This window comes from Nicotiana sylvestris, chromosome 1 (genome assembly GCF_000393655.2).
Source record: "Nicotiana sylvestris chromosome 1, ASM39365v2, whole genome shotgun sequence".
Classification (NCBI taxonomy): Eukaryota; Viridiplantae; Streptophyta; class Magnoliopsida; order Solanales; family Solanaceae; genus Nicotiana; species Nicotiana sylvestris.
In genome coordinates, this window is record NC_091057.1 from 170,646,988 (window position 1) to 170,665,234 (window position 18,247).

Genomic DNA, 18,247 nt, shown 5'->3' on the forward strand with positions numbered 1-18,247 from the left:
TTTTTCTTTATTTACGGTGCTCGTACCTGTTACAGCGTTGATACTTCTAGCTGTCTGCTGATCCCCATGAATTTGGCAAATTCCCCATTGTGATGGAAATTTAATAACTTGATGTAGAGTTGATGGGACATTATCCATATCATGTATCCATGGTCTCCCCATGATCATATTGTAAGCCATTTCCATATCTACTACCTGAAATTTAGTTTCCTTAACAACACCTACAGCAAGGGTTGTTAGAATTACCTCTCCTTTTTTATCACTCTTGAATTGTCGAACCCGGACAAGGTATGTGCCTTAGGTATCATTCTATCTTCAGCTTGCATTTCGCGTAATATCCTCAATAATATAATATTTACGGAGCTTCCTGGATCAATCAAAACTCGTTTTATATTAGCATCATGTACAAGTAAAGATATTACTAGTGCGTCGTTATGTGGGGTCATTATTCCTTCAGTATTTGCATCATTGAAAGAAATACTTTCGTTTTACAAAACTTGTCGTACCCGTTTCTCGTGCGTTATCGTTACTTTAGAAACCTTGTTGTAAGCCATATATGTTACACCGTGAATATCTTCTCCCCCACTTATCACATTCACTGTTCTCTTGGGTGAAGGAGGCTTTGGTGGCTCTTGCCTATTTTTCATATAGGCTTGTTTACCTTTTTCACTAAATAACTCAGTGAGGTACCCTTGCTTCAATAGATGATCCACTTCACTCTGCAAGAATCTACATTCTGAAGTTTTGTGCCCGTGATCATTGTGGAATTTGCACCAATGATCTGGATTGCATTTATTTGGATTTGACCGCATCTCTTTTGGCCATCGTACCTTATCTCCCATGCTTCTCAAAACAGCCACGAGAACGAAGGTAGTGACATTAAAGTTATATCCGCCAAACATTGCCTTTAAACTTCTGCCATCATCTCGTGACTCTTGTTTGTTCCGATCATTTCTGAATCTTGATGGAGAACCAGATTCCTTGTTCCTCGATCTTTGATCATACTGCTGGCCATCTTGTCTTGACCGTGAGTCTTTTCCTGCAGGTCCCATATACGGATCGTACCTGTTTTTACCTGATCTTTTTTCGGTTTCTGATCTTCTGGAACCGCCCCTTTCTTCATGATGAAACTTAGGTACGGTATTTTCTTCAATTCGCAGCTTCGTGCTAAACCTATTGTAAACATCATTCCACGTGGTTGTAGGGAATTCCCGAAGGCTTTCTTTGAGTCTTCTCGTGGCTTCAGAACTTTTGTCATTTAAATTACTTGTAAAAGCTATTGCAGCCCAGTTGTCAGGTACACGAGGTAGAGTCATTCTTTCACGCTGGAATCTATCAACAAAGTCTCTGAGCAACTCTGAATCCCCTTGTTTGATTTTGAAAATATCTTGCATTCTTTTTTCAACCAGGTTAATGCGCCCTTGGTGAGCGTTTCTCCAAATTTCTTGACCAGTACTGATTCGATTTCTTGTTTAGTCAAGTCATTGCCTTTCACGCCTGTTGTAAATGTAGTTACATGGTCACGTGGATCTGTTGTACCATCATATTTTGGGATGTTAGGCATTTTGAACTTTTTGGGAATTGGAAGGGAACAGCACTCGGCTTCCAAGGTTGTTGTGAATATTTGTCTATATCCACTCCTTTAATCACAGGTGGAACTCCGGGGATTTGCTCGATGCGCTCATTCTGCTCCTTAAGCTGTCTCTGCAAAGTTAGTACTAAATTTTGCAAACGAGAATTATTTAAATTACCCGGATCTCCTTCCTGTGGTTCACTGGTGGTTCCTCCATTTCCAGAATTAACAAGGCCAGAACGAGGATTTTTCAATGTATTATTATTAGGCGTAGGCGTGGATGGGACAACAGGTAATCGACTAACTAGAGCCTGAAGAGCTTTGCTAACCCACGCATCAATTACTTTTTGTAAAGCTTCATCTACCTCTTCAAAATGTTCAGATTGTTCAGCACGAGATTCAAGAGTGCCTTCACGAGATTGGCGTGGTGAATTCTGAGGGGAGGGAACCATGTCAATGTTTTGTAAATTTTCTTGGTTTTGATGGGTTTGATTTTCGTGGTTTCCCGAGATGTTTTCACCGTTGTTGTTGTTGTTGGACATGATGATAACAATGGATAGAACGTAGCTTAAAAGAATATATTATCAGATTCCCGGTAACAGAACCAATTTGTTTAACCAAAAATCTGAATCTTTGGTCAAAGCTAAAAATAAAGAGAAATTCGGGTTACTGATAATCAGGAGACGAAAATAATAAAGATTTTTGAGAACGATGATAAAGCAATAAATAGTTTTGTATTTCAGTGAGATCTCAATAGTGTTTTGTGTCCTTACAAATGTTGAGTCTTTCTCCTTTTATAGTTGATTCTAGGAGAAGGTGTAATACCTTAGTCTTAATGAGACAATTATGAGCAATAAGTGACATTAAATAAGACGTTACACAATCATTCCTATTTAATACCAATTCTCTAACGTATTGGGTATTTAATATTGAATTTGGACTCCTTTCCTTAATCATATCCACGTCTTTAATGCCTTCTGATCTCTTGGCTTTGAATGACCCAAATAGGTACGAGGCTTGTATTTATTTGAATTGCCTCTCGTGCCTATTTAGCTTTCCTTTCCCCGTATCTGCTGTCACTCGTACCTCTTAACTGATCATCATGTTTTGACCATTTGACCAGTCCACGTGTCATGCCACGTCACCTTCAATGTAAATTCAGTTTTTTCCCAATACACCTTTATCTTGAGATATATATTAGACTTTATATACATTAAGGTTTAACTAAAATTAATCATAATTTCACATAAAATAGTAAATAATAGTGCATTCTTTAGGTTATTTTACAACTTTAATCACATAACTATGTGATTCAATGTTTACTTTCAATTTTGTCCTCCTATATTATGTAAAAACATTATTCATGACTTGGTTTGTATGATATATTGTACCTTTTATTTATATTAAAGAATTGATTTCGTACTATGTACATATTCAATAATATATGCAATTGAACGTGTATTATTGTCAGTATGCATTTCTCGTGCAACATACGAACATAAAGGCTAGTATACACTATATTAAAAGCACGAAATCTTTTAGCGAAATATTGTTCACCTTTTTACCCTTAAAACTAGATTTTACAATGGACAAGATTATCATTTAATTATTTCTCCTAATATTTAGACTTTTAAATTCAACTAAAATTTTACATATTAAATATTTCTTCATTTGAACTAATTAATAAAAATTCCTAATATTTTAAGACTTTAAAGTCAATTAAGATTTTTTCCTTATAACAAAACTTTCTTTATTTAAACTACTTAACATAGCTATCATATTAATTTGTCAAATTTAAATGGGTAGCATTCTATATATATTAAAGCCAAGTGACAAGCTAATAAATGCAAATAGTATATGGTAATTTTATTCTATATTTGACTATGTTAGTCATATATATATTTCAACCATGTTTGCTTGACCCTTCTTCTTGTCCTTCTTTGGAGCACGACAATCTGTAGATTTGTGTCCAGCTTTTCCACAGTTGTAGCAATTACCTTTGAACCGCTTCTTGCTTGGGTTGCTTTTCGGTCCAGAAGCATGCTTCCTCTTTCTTTTATTTTGAGAAGTATCCTCAATAATGTTTGCGTCCATTATTGTTGAGTTTCCACGGCCTCTCTTTTCAGCAACTTTGTTGTCCTCTTCGATTCTCAACTGAGCAATGAGATCTTCAAGCGACATCTCCTTGCGTTTGTGTTTCAAGTAGTTTTTGAAGTCCTTCCACAAAGGAGGCAACTTCTCAATCATCACTGCTACTTGGAATGCTTCATTGATGACAAGACCTTCAATGGAAATTCTATTAGTAAAAATACTAAAATTACTACTTTCAACATCAGTATTTGTTTACCGCAAAAATGGTAATAACAATTAAATTTGTTGATGGAACTCTAAAAATACGTGATCTATTTTTATGCTAATTTTTAAGCAGTTGATGCTAAGTATATGAGATTTAGACACGAAGAAAAGTTAAAGAGGGAGCTACAATTAAACCGATAGGTCAGTTATTCAGGGCCTCGAGCTTGTCGATCCGGAGCCTCGAGGTTGATTCCGGGGCTCGGACTTGAGCTATCGTGGGTGATCGGGGCAGAGCTAACAAATGTGAAATAATCAATGAAGGCTCTTTATGGCCAATGATAAGCAACAAATGATGAACAAATAAGAAGAGTATGTGAGAGAGCAAAGAGAGTTTTCTTCTATATCTTAGTGTGTAGTAACTGAAGTGACCAACCGAGTTTACAAAGTGCCAAGGATCCCCCTTATATAGGAGGAAAAAATTCCAACGTAGTACAAAATACATTAATGATAAATAAAACGGGATGTGACAGCTGAATAACTTCAGGATGTAGGTTCAGACTAGCCTGACAGATTTTGTCGGCCCCAGCTGCATTCTTCGAAAACTCCTCATGCCCGTTGGGGTCACGGCCAACATTATCCCCAGGTCGGGTGTCGATAGACCTCGGGGGGGAGGGGGTACTTTGTCCGCGGTATTGAGCCTTCGAGGTGATCTTCTGAGGCGCCTTATTAACGAGAAATTGATTCCCTTGATTTCACCGTATACAGATAGTCCCCGCATTTCTTAGAGAGGAGCGACAAGAAATGATTTTGACATCACACTCTTCACGCTTCCCATAATGACGACATACTGATGATGCAAGCCTCCATGATTACCAAAATGTTTCGTCGTTTCGCTTTTCCAGGACCATTCAATATGTTGCGGTTTCTCATTCTTCATAGCCATAATGCCACCGTCGATTTAGCTCCCAAGGACCCACTGAATGTGCCTGTCGTTACATTTTTTGAGGGCGATAATGGCATCGTCGGTTACATTGCCCCTCTTTCTATAAATGGGGGCCTCCTGGGATCAGTCTTTCATCCAAGTATCTTCTCGTACCTATCCATTCCTCCTCTCTCGCTATCTTAATACTTTGTTGTTCACTATGTTTGAGGCCCATGGCCTCAAGATTGTATGATGGTACTTTTATCAGGCATGCTACGTCCTATCTCCTGGACCTTCTCTGGTCGAGCGAGATTACGCTATTTTTATGTTGTTGTTGTTGTCGTCGTTGGCTCGGGATGATGAAGTAGAGGGCCAATTTCCTCCGACCTGAGGAAATATTTGGATTATACACCGCTGCTCAAGAGGGGGCTCAAATTATACACTGTTGCTCACCTCCCATGATTATCCGGTGCAGCACCTCGCTCCCTTTGCTTTTCATGGAGTGACGTGGTACTATCTACTAACTGTTGCATCCCGCACTAGGGCAACGCCTCAAGAAGTGGCTTTACAGTAATAGCCTGACGAAATCCATACTAGCCAGATTTTTCACCCGGCCACTTCTCCGTTCCTTTCTGATTCTTCTGCGTCACTTTGCTCTTCTCCATCACGTTCATCTCGTCGTCTCCCCTTTTGAAGATGCCATTCTGGGGAACCGAGATAAGACTCCCGGGGGGATTGCGCTTGGAAGATATTGTCTTTGAGGACGCGTGTTGTTGATACCCAATTTTTTCCTATATATTTTCTAATATGCAAAATACTTTCAAAATAGAATATGTATGCATATATAACTATGTCCAATTGCTATATTATTTTTTCTTAATTTTTAAAGGTTTTTAAATCAATTTATTTCCCTATTTTCATCCCTAAAAATCCAATAATAATTTCCAAAATTATTATTTGTGATGATTCATTTATTGGATTCTCATATTTATGCTAAAATATAGCTAAGATAATTTTTTAAGTAATTTTACAAATTTATTTAGTATTTTAAAGCAAAATTACATATAATTGCAATATCAGCCTTTTTTAAGATTTAATTGTGTTTATATTTATAAAAATTAAGCCCAGCATTTTTAAATTGATAATTATAAATTACAAATTATAAATCATTTTAATGCTTTTAATTTATTTTCAAAAATTAATTTGCTACTTTTATTAAAATAAATAAGGGGCTATTTAAATCTAGCCCCAATTGCATTTAAGTTACAGCCTGAATTGGACCCCCAATTTAAACCTAATTACCAAGCCCAATTGCCATCTAAACCGACCCAAGCCCTAAATCTGCCTACCCGACTCAAGATCCGCTAAATCCTGGCCGTTGATCTAAAAGATCAACGACCCTCACGACTCCTTTTCTTTTGTAATTCCAACGACCCATAACCCTAGCCTCATTTCCAAACTGCGCCGCCTCTGAACCCCTCTTCTCTCTCAATCCTCTCTCAAATTCTCTCAAACCCTAGCTACCGCCATCAAACTACAACCCTAATATCTCCCAAATCTATGGCTTCTAAGGCTATCGGAGACCTGTATCCATCTCCCATGGCTTCTACATGTTCGATAGTGTGGTCTCATGACCGGATCATGAAGGGTTTTGTCCAGTCTTTGCTCGATAGTTATTCTCCAGTCGTCTCTGACCTTTCTCCAACCAGCCATGGCTATTCGAGTCAGACTTTTGACTCCTGCTTAGATCGATGGTTTTCAAAGCCTTTCTCATCATTTGGGGTTCTCTTGAAACCTTAAGCTCTAAGATTCTTCCAATTTCTTTTAGATCTGCTTCATGTCTATGTTTGTTTTGAACTTCTAAATCTTTTTCTCGAAGTCTCTTTTAAGACTCTGCTTCCAAAACTCTTTATCTTTTAGGGTTTTCTTGTTAAGTTATTTCGAAGCTTTCTCTGATTTTTGACATGTTCTACTATATTTGTTCCCCTCTCTAAGTTTGCATGATAAAAACCCTAGTGGCTTCTGAGTGTTCCTAGTCCATTTGTATTTATTTATTTGATTTACCTGTTTATTTTCTCTAGGCTCGATTGGTGTTGGAAACCCTAATTTTGGGTTTATTCGAGTTCCTAGGACTACTTATTTGTTTGATTCGCTTGTTCATTATCTCTAGACTCGATTGGTTTCAAAAACCCTAATTTCTTTGGGGTCTATTCGAGTTTCTGAAAATGCTTGTGCAATCCATCTGTTTGAAGTTGCTCAACTTGATTTGAAATCCTTTTGTTTCAGCATCTGTTTCTTTATGTGATTTTGATTTCTTGCTATCATTGAAACTCGACTATACTTTTTCAGAAGGGCCTTTTACTTCACCCTTTGCATGCTTCTGATGCTCCCTCTTTTCTCTATTACTAAGTAAATAAAATTGATCTATGTGACTACCATATTTCGATAGTTCGCTGTCTACTGACTTTGTGATTGTTATTGCATGCTGCTTCTCTTTGCCATAGTTTGGTCTCGCATGCCTAATGTTTATGCACTCTATTTATATGCTGAATTCCCCTCTTGAATGATCTTCAATTTTGGACTAATTTCAAACAATTCCTTGTGGAATTTTGATTGCAATCGTATGTTAAGTAATTGATTCTTTTCCTTGTTTCGCCTTACTGAATCCCTTCCCAAAATTAGTACATTCTTGTACACAGACTTAATTGTTTACTCAATTGTTTTACTACTTCTTTTATGGCAACTGTCAGTTTGCCTATAAATTGATTTCTTTCCTTATTTTTGAGTCCATCCTGCCCGTTAAGAAAGTGATCCCTTAATTAAAGGCAATCATTTGTGTAATTGATTTTGAATAGTGGTTGTTTCCATGTTTGTGGCTTATTACCTCTCTTTTACTCGTTTTCAAAAGCTATAAATACCTTGTACTTCTCTTCTTTCAAACACGAACACTTTTAGCTCTGAACTCACACTTACACTCAAACACTCTATCTTGCTTTACTAATACTTGTGTTACTGCTTGTTTAGCCGGCTGAAAGCCAAGGCTATATATCGAAGTCCTCCTACTTTTCTTTACTACACTTTGCTTCTTTGACTGGTATGTTCTAATTAAGTTTTCAGCATCAACAACGACATGTTTCTTTACTGTTTCTTTCTTCTTGTCTGTCTCCTGTTGTATTTAACTAATTTCCTTTGTTAAGCATGCTTCATTCTGCCTTCCTTGTTTTGAATTAGTGTTTCTTTAGCATGGTTTGAGCACCTTAAATCCCCACCCCCAATATGTTTGATAACTATGGTTGGTATGGGGCATGGTAACATTAAACATTGTTGTTCATGACTCAAACTTGGTCCTTCTGGGACCATAACCTTCATGTTTCCTTTGTTTGTTGTGTGTTTTGGTTGGCTCATACGCATGCCAGGATCTTCTATTGTTGTGCATGCCCAAAGCTGGCCTTTGCCCAATTACACAAGCTCTTCCCAATGAATCCCCAACCCCTGACCCCTTGTATGAAGTTACCAACTCTGTGTTTTACTGGTTACTGCTTTCCTACCACCCTTTACCCCTCTCCTATACTCTCCTCAGTTGTAAAACCCATATTCCTGCACTTCCACTATCTTCGTAGACTTAAGGTCTGCCCCCTTTATGTGAGCCTTGACTTGGGGCTCATGAGCTTCCTCTGAACTTGGACATATAAATGCTGGCATTTTCATACTGCACTCATCTCTATTATGATTAATGCGACTTGGGCGTGAGCACTCCCGGGGCCCTTTGAGACCCTTAAGGAACTTTGACACACTCAAGTTTGAGAAGGCTTTGAAGCAATGGCATCTTAAGGCAGTTTATTCCATAGCTCAGGGAGGATCCAAGAATCAGACCTCTTCTGGTCGTATTTTTATTTATTTTGATGTATTTCAGTATTCCCGATTTGTAATAATTTGTAATAAATATTTGGTGTTGGCTAGTGAAAATGGTTGGGTAATTATGCGTATTAGGGGTAGAAAATATGCATATAAGACTACTTTAAATCATGCATATTCAAGCTGCATTTAGAAATCATGCCTATAGGACTACTTTTAATTCTGCATCTTCAAACTACATTCAGAAACCATGCCTATAGGGTATTTTAATTTTGCATCTTCAAACTACGTTTAGAAAGCATGCCTATAAGACTGTTTTACATCCCACGTGTTCAATTCTGCACCTTAGACATCATGCCTATAGAGGTTTATTTACTCTGCATGTTTAACTTCACACCTAGATAACCTGCCTATAGGACTTCATTCCAAATTCTGCACGTTTGTTACCACTCAGACATCATGATTTAGGATTAAACGTTTATAATTTAGTACCATGTTCAAAATCAGTATGCTAGATACCATGTTCATAGGATCCAAAACTAGCAATAATGGATCCTATCGTCTGCAACTAGTCTAATGTAAAACCAGTCTGTTTTGAATCAGTGCTTAAGTAACTAGTTAACACGATTTAGCAAGCATGCATGTAAGGTTTCAAATCATTCGCTTTAAGCTGTGACTACATTCAGGATCGGTAATAGATACCATGCTTCTAAGGTCTCACCTAAACACTTAGGCAAGCCTTAGGCAATATAAATAAACTGAACTCGCCTCTGTTATTTGTTTAAGTGCTACAACCTGCAAGTAGGCCTGATTCGTGTTTCCTAACTAAGTTATGTAATAAGCCAGGCCTGCTGCAACAACAACAATCTCCTCTTCCCTCAAGTATTTTTAGAATCAGACCTTACTCGTTTTCTTAAGTCATGCTATTGGATTGTTTTATTTGAGGAGGTATACTTGAGCCTTATGTGCTTATGTGTTTCCCCTTTAATGTGCAGTCTTTTATATGTTTTGTATGTCGCCTTAGATTTTTACCTTTGAAACTTCAAGTCAGCCTAATATCCCTCCCTTTTAGGATTAGTAGTCCTAAGTGCTCCGGGATTGGTAGGAACAGGACGGGTAATAGCATGCAATAGTGGTCGAGACCAATCCGTGCTTTAGTACCTTAAATGGGGTGGGAAAAGGTAGATATGGATATGATGACCGATGCACTAATACCACGCGTAGCCCCTCTTCTGAGGAGTGATTAGCGGGTATTGCATTGATGTGATCCATATTTTTAATAAACCTAGGACCCCCTTTCTTTATTTTCCCTTTCTTTTTTTAAGCATTGTAACTCCTTATTTAAAATTGGCACTTTTAATTGCTCTTTCAAACTATTGTGTATTGAAATCCCCTCTTATTTGAGCCTTATCTGCTTATATATTAATTGCATCCCAAATTCACAATCAACTGTCTGGCCGGCAACCACACTGGTGGATCCTGAGGGGTGCCTAACACCTTCCTCTTAGGATAATTTCAAGCTTTTACCCTATCTCTGGTTATTCAAACGAACTTACAATTGAACCCTATTGGTATCCTAATGCACCTTAAATCATTAGGTGGCGACTCTTCAAATGCAAAACCCAGTTTCCAAAAGGAATAAGTTGTCCCTCTAAATGTGACAAACCCGATTTTGTGAGAAAAAGGGGGCGCGACACGTACTTGAGGAGATGATGCCCGAAAATGTTGCTATCGAGAACGCACCTTTGAGAATAGGCTAGGCCTTTAGGCTTTTATTATATGTACACCTTCCTGCTTCTTTATTTCCGTGTAAGGACCCCTCGTGGGATTTTGTAATCATATGTAAGGACCTCTCATGGGCTTTTGTAATCGAATGTTTTATGAATACAAAGATATTTCTCCAACTTACCTTCGATGCTTGCTATATTCTTTTATGTTTGTGGAGACTCTGAATGCATGACTCTGTCCATTGTTGCTAATATCAGGCCCGGATGCGAGCATTCTTTCTGGCCTTCAATTAATTATTATGGCATCGCACGGAACCCTTTAAGTTCCCTTGGATTGAACCCGGATCGGGCCGATGAATTTGGGTCGCTGGGACCTTGACTTCGAGTAGAACGAAAGTGACGTTTTGGGCCTTGAAACCATGATTTATTACTTAAACTCTGTGGTAACCTTTGAGAAGAAATTTGCTCAGAGGCTTGTGAACAAGGTCTGCCTTTGATCTCTCGAGGGCAGTCCCCGAGCAGAGGTTCGTTCAATCGGACCGCCTGGAAACTTGCTTTGGGCTTAGCATAAATAGTATTAGGTCACTGTAGATAGATCTTGAAAGAGGGTTTGTCCTATCTCGGACGGTACCCCAGGGCCAAGCCCATACGGGTGGAGTTTAAATTCTTATTTCCTTGGAGCCTGGTTCCCTTTTGACAAAAAACCCCCAAGGTCGAGTATCACCTCGGATCTCATAATGATGTCATTGGCTTCCTGGAGCCTAACCTTCCCTTTGATGGAGATCCTCGAGGTCGGGTACAACATCAATGTTGGCAGGGACATCATCGGCTTCCTGTAGCCTAGACTTATCATAATGGAGGTCCTCGAGATCGGGTACCACCTCGAGACTGACGATGTTGTCGGCTCCCTAGGGCTCAATTTTCCTTTGATGGAAATCCTCGAGGTCGGGTACCACCTCGGTATTGATAAAGGCGGCATCGGTTTCCTGGAGCCTAGCCTTGTCTTAATGGAGGTCCTCGAGGTCGGGTACTACCTCGGGACTGGTGATGCTGTCATCTCCCTAGGGCTCAACTTTCCTTTGATGGAGATCCTCAAGGTCGGATACCACCTCGGGTGTTGGCGAAAGCGTCATCGGCTTCCTGGAGCCTAACTTTGTCTTGATGGAGATCCTCGAGGTGGGGTACCACTTCGAGACTGGCAATGGTGCTTTTAGCCGGAGTAGTCTCTTCAAGGACGAAGGGACTGGATTGGCAGGTGTGCGTTCGACCTTCGAGGAAGCCCAGCAGCTTCACTTTGTGGTGAGTTTCGGCATAGGTCTTTCGAGCTTCGCACTTTTCCTTCCTTATTGTGCTTTATTTTGCAGGCGTTCGATAATCTTAAGTTCAAGCTGCTTCGTTATGAATCCAGGCTACGGAAAGCTCTGGATGACGAGAGATCCCTTAGTATCCTTTGTGATGAAAAAGAAAGCGAGTTGGTACATTTGCGATATGAGGTGGTTTGGAGCTTGAATTACGAGAACCACCTGAAGGAGCATGTATTTTACTATCCCGGACGAGTGTGCATTCTGTCTCTTGGTCCCAGGGGCTAACTCTTAGTTTATTTCAGTTGCAGAAAAAAAAGGAGGCTCCGGCATGCCTCTGAGATGAAGTTGGTCGGGCCAGGCGTGAGCATGATGAGCTGAAGATTCGGGCGAAGGTTCCGGCTTTAGAGGGGAAGGAAGCCCTGGAAAAAGTTCCTGCTTTTAAAGCTCAACTTCGCTTAGCTCGTGATAATGCTTCAGTTCAGACAGAAATGATTGAGAAACTCGAATCCGAGCTTTCAAAAGTCAGTGCTAAGATTGTTGATGCCCGGGCAGAAGCTACAACAAGTCGGACTAAGGCTGACCAGAAGATGGCGATCTATTCAAAGGATGTTGCCGATGTTCAAGCCGAGCTGAGAATAATACTCGATCGTGAAGGGAGGATTGAAGAATACGCTCACTGCCAGTCTCGAAGAAATACCCTTGAGGAGATCTGTGCTAGGGGTTTCGCCCTCTCAGAGGAATTGGCGCTAGCAAGGGCGAACGAGCGTGATGCTCGGTTGCTTTTTCCCGACGCCGAAGAAAGCAAAGATGAGGCCGGCAGACCATAGCCCCCGGGGGGCATAGATTTTACCATCTATAGGTAGCATTTTTGAAGTATGTTTGTAGACGGAGATTGCGTTTCTTGCATGTATATGAAAGAAAACCTTGCGGCTTTACTCCTTTCATATCTTTTTTTGTCTTTATTTTGACCAGGCAAGCTGGTATTTGTGTTAGTAGGAATCCTCAAATTAGTGATGTGTCCACGGGGCTCATTGGACTGGACTGTATGCTCTTATGTACTTTCGCTCTTAGGCATACCTAGGCCTCCTATTTTGGGCTCAGTCCCCGAGTCAGGCATCGACTCGAGCTTATTTGTCCTTCGAATGGCCGAATTTTAAGCTGGTGACAGTGGCTCTTACGCTTTTGGTTAAGGCGACCTTTTAGTGCACGTGGGCTGGCGACAATGGTCTTTACGCCCTAGGCTGGTGCGGCCTTTTAATGTAAGCTGGCGACAATGGCTCTCACGCTTTCGGTCGAAGCAACCTTTTAGTGTAAAATGGCGATAGTGGCTCTTACGCACTTGGTCGAGCGAACTTTTGTGTGTGTAGCCCTGAGGCCCATTAGGCTGGCAACTATGGCTCTTACGCGTTTAGTCGATACGATCTTTTATGTAGGATTTATTTTCCTCTCGTTAAGGACTTTTGAAGTAGTTTTTGCTTAGCTCATCGTCGGTTCGGGAAAAACCTTGATTTTGAGCAACTTGCGGTGATGTTCGAGCACCTCGGGAGGTTTGTCTCGGAGGCTGAGTAGCTCGAAGCCTGTGATTTGGAGCTGACATGGTCGAAGCTCTTTTGCCTATGTCGAGAGTAGCCTGTTTAACTGGTTCTTTCCGAAGTAGATTCGGAGTAATTTGAAGACCTATGTGGGCTGGCGACAATGGCTTTTACGCCTTATAGCGATGGTTGGGTGTACCCGAGTCGCGTTAGTTTAGCTGGTACAACCGTGTGATCGGAGTCACTTGCGTTAGGCTGGAGCCTTTGAGTCCCGAGTGAAGTAGTTTTGGCATCTATATCGAGGATATGCCTTTTCTGGGGTCTTACAAATTCGATATATAGCTGAAACTTTGAGATTTGGTTTATGCCTTTAATAAGGTCTTACAAGTTTTTCACGCCATTGAGGTCTTACAGTTTTTTCGTGTCGTTGAGGTCTTACAGGTTTTTCATGCCATTGAGGTCTTATAGATATAGTTGCTGCCTTATGTAGGTCTTACGAGATCGAGTCTGCCCGCTTAGGGTCTTAGGGCCTCGGGTTTTGATAAGTCAATGGAGATGGTGCTTGACGGAAGTCCTAGATTCGTCGAGGGTTTCCTGACTCAGGAGCCATTATTCGCAAACTTTGTATTGCCTCGTCAAGGGCTTACGATTTTGGAGATCCTGACCCTGAGGTCATACGTTCTTGGAGATATCGGTGTCAGTCCCTGAGTGTCGGGGCACCTTTAACCTTGGAGATGTTTTGCAATTGTTGCCTCACCTGAGGGCTTGTGATTTTGGAGTCCCGACCTGGAGGTCATTTGGGCGTTGAATTGTTTATGCTAGTCCCTGAGTCTTGGGGTTGTTTCTGGCAGAGAAATCATTTTTGCAAAAGTGCCAAGCTTCTTCTAGAGCACGAGATGCTTTGACAAAAGATATTCTTCAATTATTTGGTATAAGTGTACATGTATATGCCGTCGGGGGCCCGACTATACGAACACGGTTCGTTCGCCGTCAGGGGCTCGGCTATACGGACACCATTCGTTCGACCGTTTGGCCCGGTACATTATTTTCCTATAGGGAACCCATTTGACGTTTCTTGGTTTTTCCGAGCAGATGGCCTTCGGGGGGATGCCCCTCAGTGTTTGAGGTTGCTTGCAAAAGAAGCCCCGAACATTTGTTGAGTCTTCCTTAGGTAGCATGCAGATGTTGCCTCGTTAAAAACCTTGCCGGTAAAACCATTTTCGGGATAAAAACTCGGTCGAAGGAAAAGAGTGGAACGGATGCTTTGAAACCTTAAGGTCTTCGAGCTGGACTTATGCTTTGACTACTTCGGTCGGGCGCTGCATAAGAGTTAGTACGAAATATGAAATGAAAAGGGAGATGGTTATACCTTAGTGTAGGATGTGTCGGCGATGTTTCGAGGACCGACGCGTCCTAGTTACTCGAGAAGAGGATGCGGTACGGTCCTTTACTTTTTTCGATCGGTCTTGATCGAAGGCGTGGCTTGATTACCCTTTGGCTCTTTTGCGAGCGGGGGTCCTGATGCCAATGCCATGTCGTGCATCGCGAACATCTTCCTTGCCGCATGCTATTTCTCGTATATGGTTTTTATCCAATCTTTTGTCGGGAATTTCATCATTTGGTGTAGTGTGGATGGTACTACTATCATGCAGTGTATCCACGACCATTCGAATAAGGCGTTGTACCTCATGTCTCCTTCTATGACATGGAATTTGGCATTTTAGGTTGTGCTGGCCACGGTGACTGGAAGGGTGATTTCTCCTTTCGTTGTTTCACTTGACATGTTGAATCCTTTGAGGACTCAAGTGGTGGGCATGATTTGGTCGAGCAGTCCGAGCTTCTCTATCACTTTTGACCTAATAATGTTGGTTGAGCTACCTGGACTTACAAGTACACGTTTTATTTGAAAAGAATTTACAAGGAAAGAGATTACTAGTGCGTCATTGTGAGGTTAAGACAAGGTCTCGGGGTCCTCTTTGCTGAATGTGAGGGCATCTTCGGGAATATATCCCCGGGTTTACTTTTCTCTAGTGATGGATATTTTTGTCCTTCTCATTACGGGTTCCTGTGGGGCATCGACGCCTCCCGAGATCATGTGGATGACATGTTGTGGCTTGTTTGTTTTGTTCTTCTTGGCCCCCTCTCTTTCTCGGAACTGATTTTTGGCTCGGTCGCTAAGGAATTCCCGGAGATGACCTTTGCTAAGTAGACGAGCTACATTTTCTCAGAGTTGGTGGCAATCCTCGGTCCTGTGGCCGTGCGTGTTGTGAAATTCGCATACTAAGTTATGATTCCTTTGTGAAGGATCCAATTGTACAGGCCTAGGCCATCTGGTGTCTCTGATTTTACTAATATCGAACACGATGTTCGATACTTGTTGAAGTTATATTCTGACAAGTGACGTGCCCCCATTGGCCCTGCGTTCCTATCGAATCTGGCTCTGTTGGTGAGTCCCTGAGGATCCTGTCCTCGGTTTATCCTTTGATAATTGCAAGGTGGGTTGCGCCTCGGGGCGTTCCTTCTGTCTTCGATGTGTGGTTGATATATTTCTTTGTTTGGTTTTGGCTCCTTTATCAGGTGCCTGCTTGGGTATACTAAGCCTGAGGAGGCTCCCAACTGGTTATCTTCGGCCCTGATTTTTGACTGGTACCGGATGTGGATGTTCGATCAGTTCATAGTTGGTTACTCGATCAAATTCTGTTTCAACTATTTTGAAGCCACCGAGCTTCGTTCATTTAGACCTTGAGTGAAAGTCTGCACTGCCCAATCATCGGAGACTGGCGATAGCTCAATCCGTTCCATTTGAAAGCGAGATACGAATTCTCGCAGCATCTCATTCTCCCTTTGCTTAATTTTGAAAACGTTGGATTTCCTCGTTGCTACTTTGATGGCACCAGCATGTGCCTTTATAAAGGAGTCTGCTAGCATGGCGAATGAATCTATAGAGTTAGGAGCTAAGTTGTGATACCACATCATGGCCCCCTTCGAGAGTATTTTCTCGAACTTCTTTAGTAAGCCGAACTCGATCTTATCATCCCTTATATCGTTGCCCTTTACTGCACAAGTGTATGCAGTAACGTGCTCATTGGGATCTGAGGTCCCATTGTATTTTGGGAGTTCTGGCATTCTGAACTTCTTTGGAATGGGTTTCGGGGCCGTTTACTCTGGGAGGCCTTTGTATGAACTTCTTCGAATTCACACCTTTCAGGACCAGGGGTGCACCCGGAATTTGATCAACCCTGGAGTTATAGGTTTCGACCTTTTTGCCGTTGGCTTCTATTATATTCTCACCCGACTCGATCCTCCTGGTGAGGTCCTCGAGCATTTTATGATGGCGGGATCGGTCACCGACCCGTTATTGCTCGATCTCTCCTGTACCTGTTTAGCTGGGGGAGCTGTCCCCGGTGCTACCGTGGTGAGAGTTTTCTGGTGACTTCACTGCTGAGCAAGCTAGCTTGCAACATTTTAAAAATAACATGAAGGCTAACCTCACGTTCTTCCCAGGTCGGGGCTTTCTGAGCTTCTTGTGGATCTCATAGATGCACGCTCTTGTCGGTAGGCGAGCTTAAATCGATGTGTTGGGTGTTGCGTGAGACCGCATCCACGGGGATTGGTTCAGGCAAATTCCCAGGGTTTTATGGTGGCACACCAACACTCGGAACATCCACACCGTTTTTCCCATGGTCCTCAAGATTGTTGTTTTCACCTCCATTCATTGAGTTAGACATATTGACCTAAAATCTTAGATCTTGGACAAGAAAAAGCATGAAAGATAACTTGCGTTTTTGTGACGAAACCAGCAAAAAAATAATCACTATTATTTTTATCCCCACGGTGGGCACCAAACTGTTTGCCGTGAAAATGGTAATAACAATTAAATTTGTTGATAAAACTCTAAATTTACGTGATCTATTTTTATGCTAGTTTGTTAATCAATTGATGCTAAGTATATGAGATTCAGAGACGAAATAAAGTTAAAGAGGGAGCTAGAATCAAATCGATAGGTCAGTTATTCAGGTCCTCGAGCTTGTCAATCCGGAGCCTCGAGGTTGATTTCGGGGCTCGGACTTGAGCTATCGTGGGTGATCGGGGTAGGGCTAACAGATGTGAAATAATCAATGAAGGCTCTTTATGACCAATGATAAGCAATAAATGATGAACAAATAAGAAGATAAGAAATGAAAGCAATAATATCAAAAGAGTATGTGAGAGAGCAAAGAGAGTGTTCTTCTATATCTTAATGTGTAGTAACTGAAGTGACCAACTGATTTTACAAAGTGCCAAGGATACCCTTATATAGGAAGAAAAAATCTCAACATAGTACAAAATACACTAGTGATAAAGAAAATGGGATGGGACAGCTAACTAACTTCATGATGTAGGTTTAGACTAGCTTCAGACTAGCCTGACAGATTTTGCCGGCCCCAGCCATACTCTTCGGAGACTCCTCATGCCCGTTGGGGTCACGGCCAACATTATCCCCAGGTCGGGTGTCGATAGACCTCGAGGGGAAGGGGTAATTTGTCTGTGGTCTTGAGCCTTCGAGGTGATCTTCCGAGACACCTTATTAACGAGAAATTGTTTCCCCTGATTTCACTGTATACAGTATTAATTCGATTTATACCTTCAACAAGGAGATTGTGAATAATCACTTGCAATTCCTGGACTTGGGTAATAACATACTTGCTATCTACCATTTTGTAGTCCAAAAACTTAGCGGCAACGAATTTGTTTAACCTGACATCTTCAGTTTTGTATTTCTTTTTCAAGCGCAATCCACAATTCTTTTGACGTCTCCACTCCACTGTAGACGTTATACAGATCGTCCTCTAGTCCGCTAAGAATATAATTCTTGCACAGAAAATCAGAATACTTCCACGCCTCGATCACAAGAAAGCGTTCATTCTCTGGAGTTTCATCAGGTAGAACAAGAACATATTCCTTGGTGAACTTCTGTAGACTTAAAGTAGCCAAGTAGAAGAACATCTTCTGCTGCCACTGCTTGAAATCAATTCCGAAAAATTTTCCGAGTTTTTCCG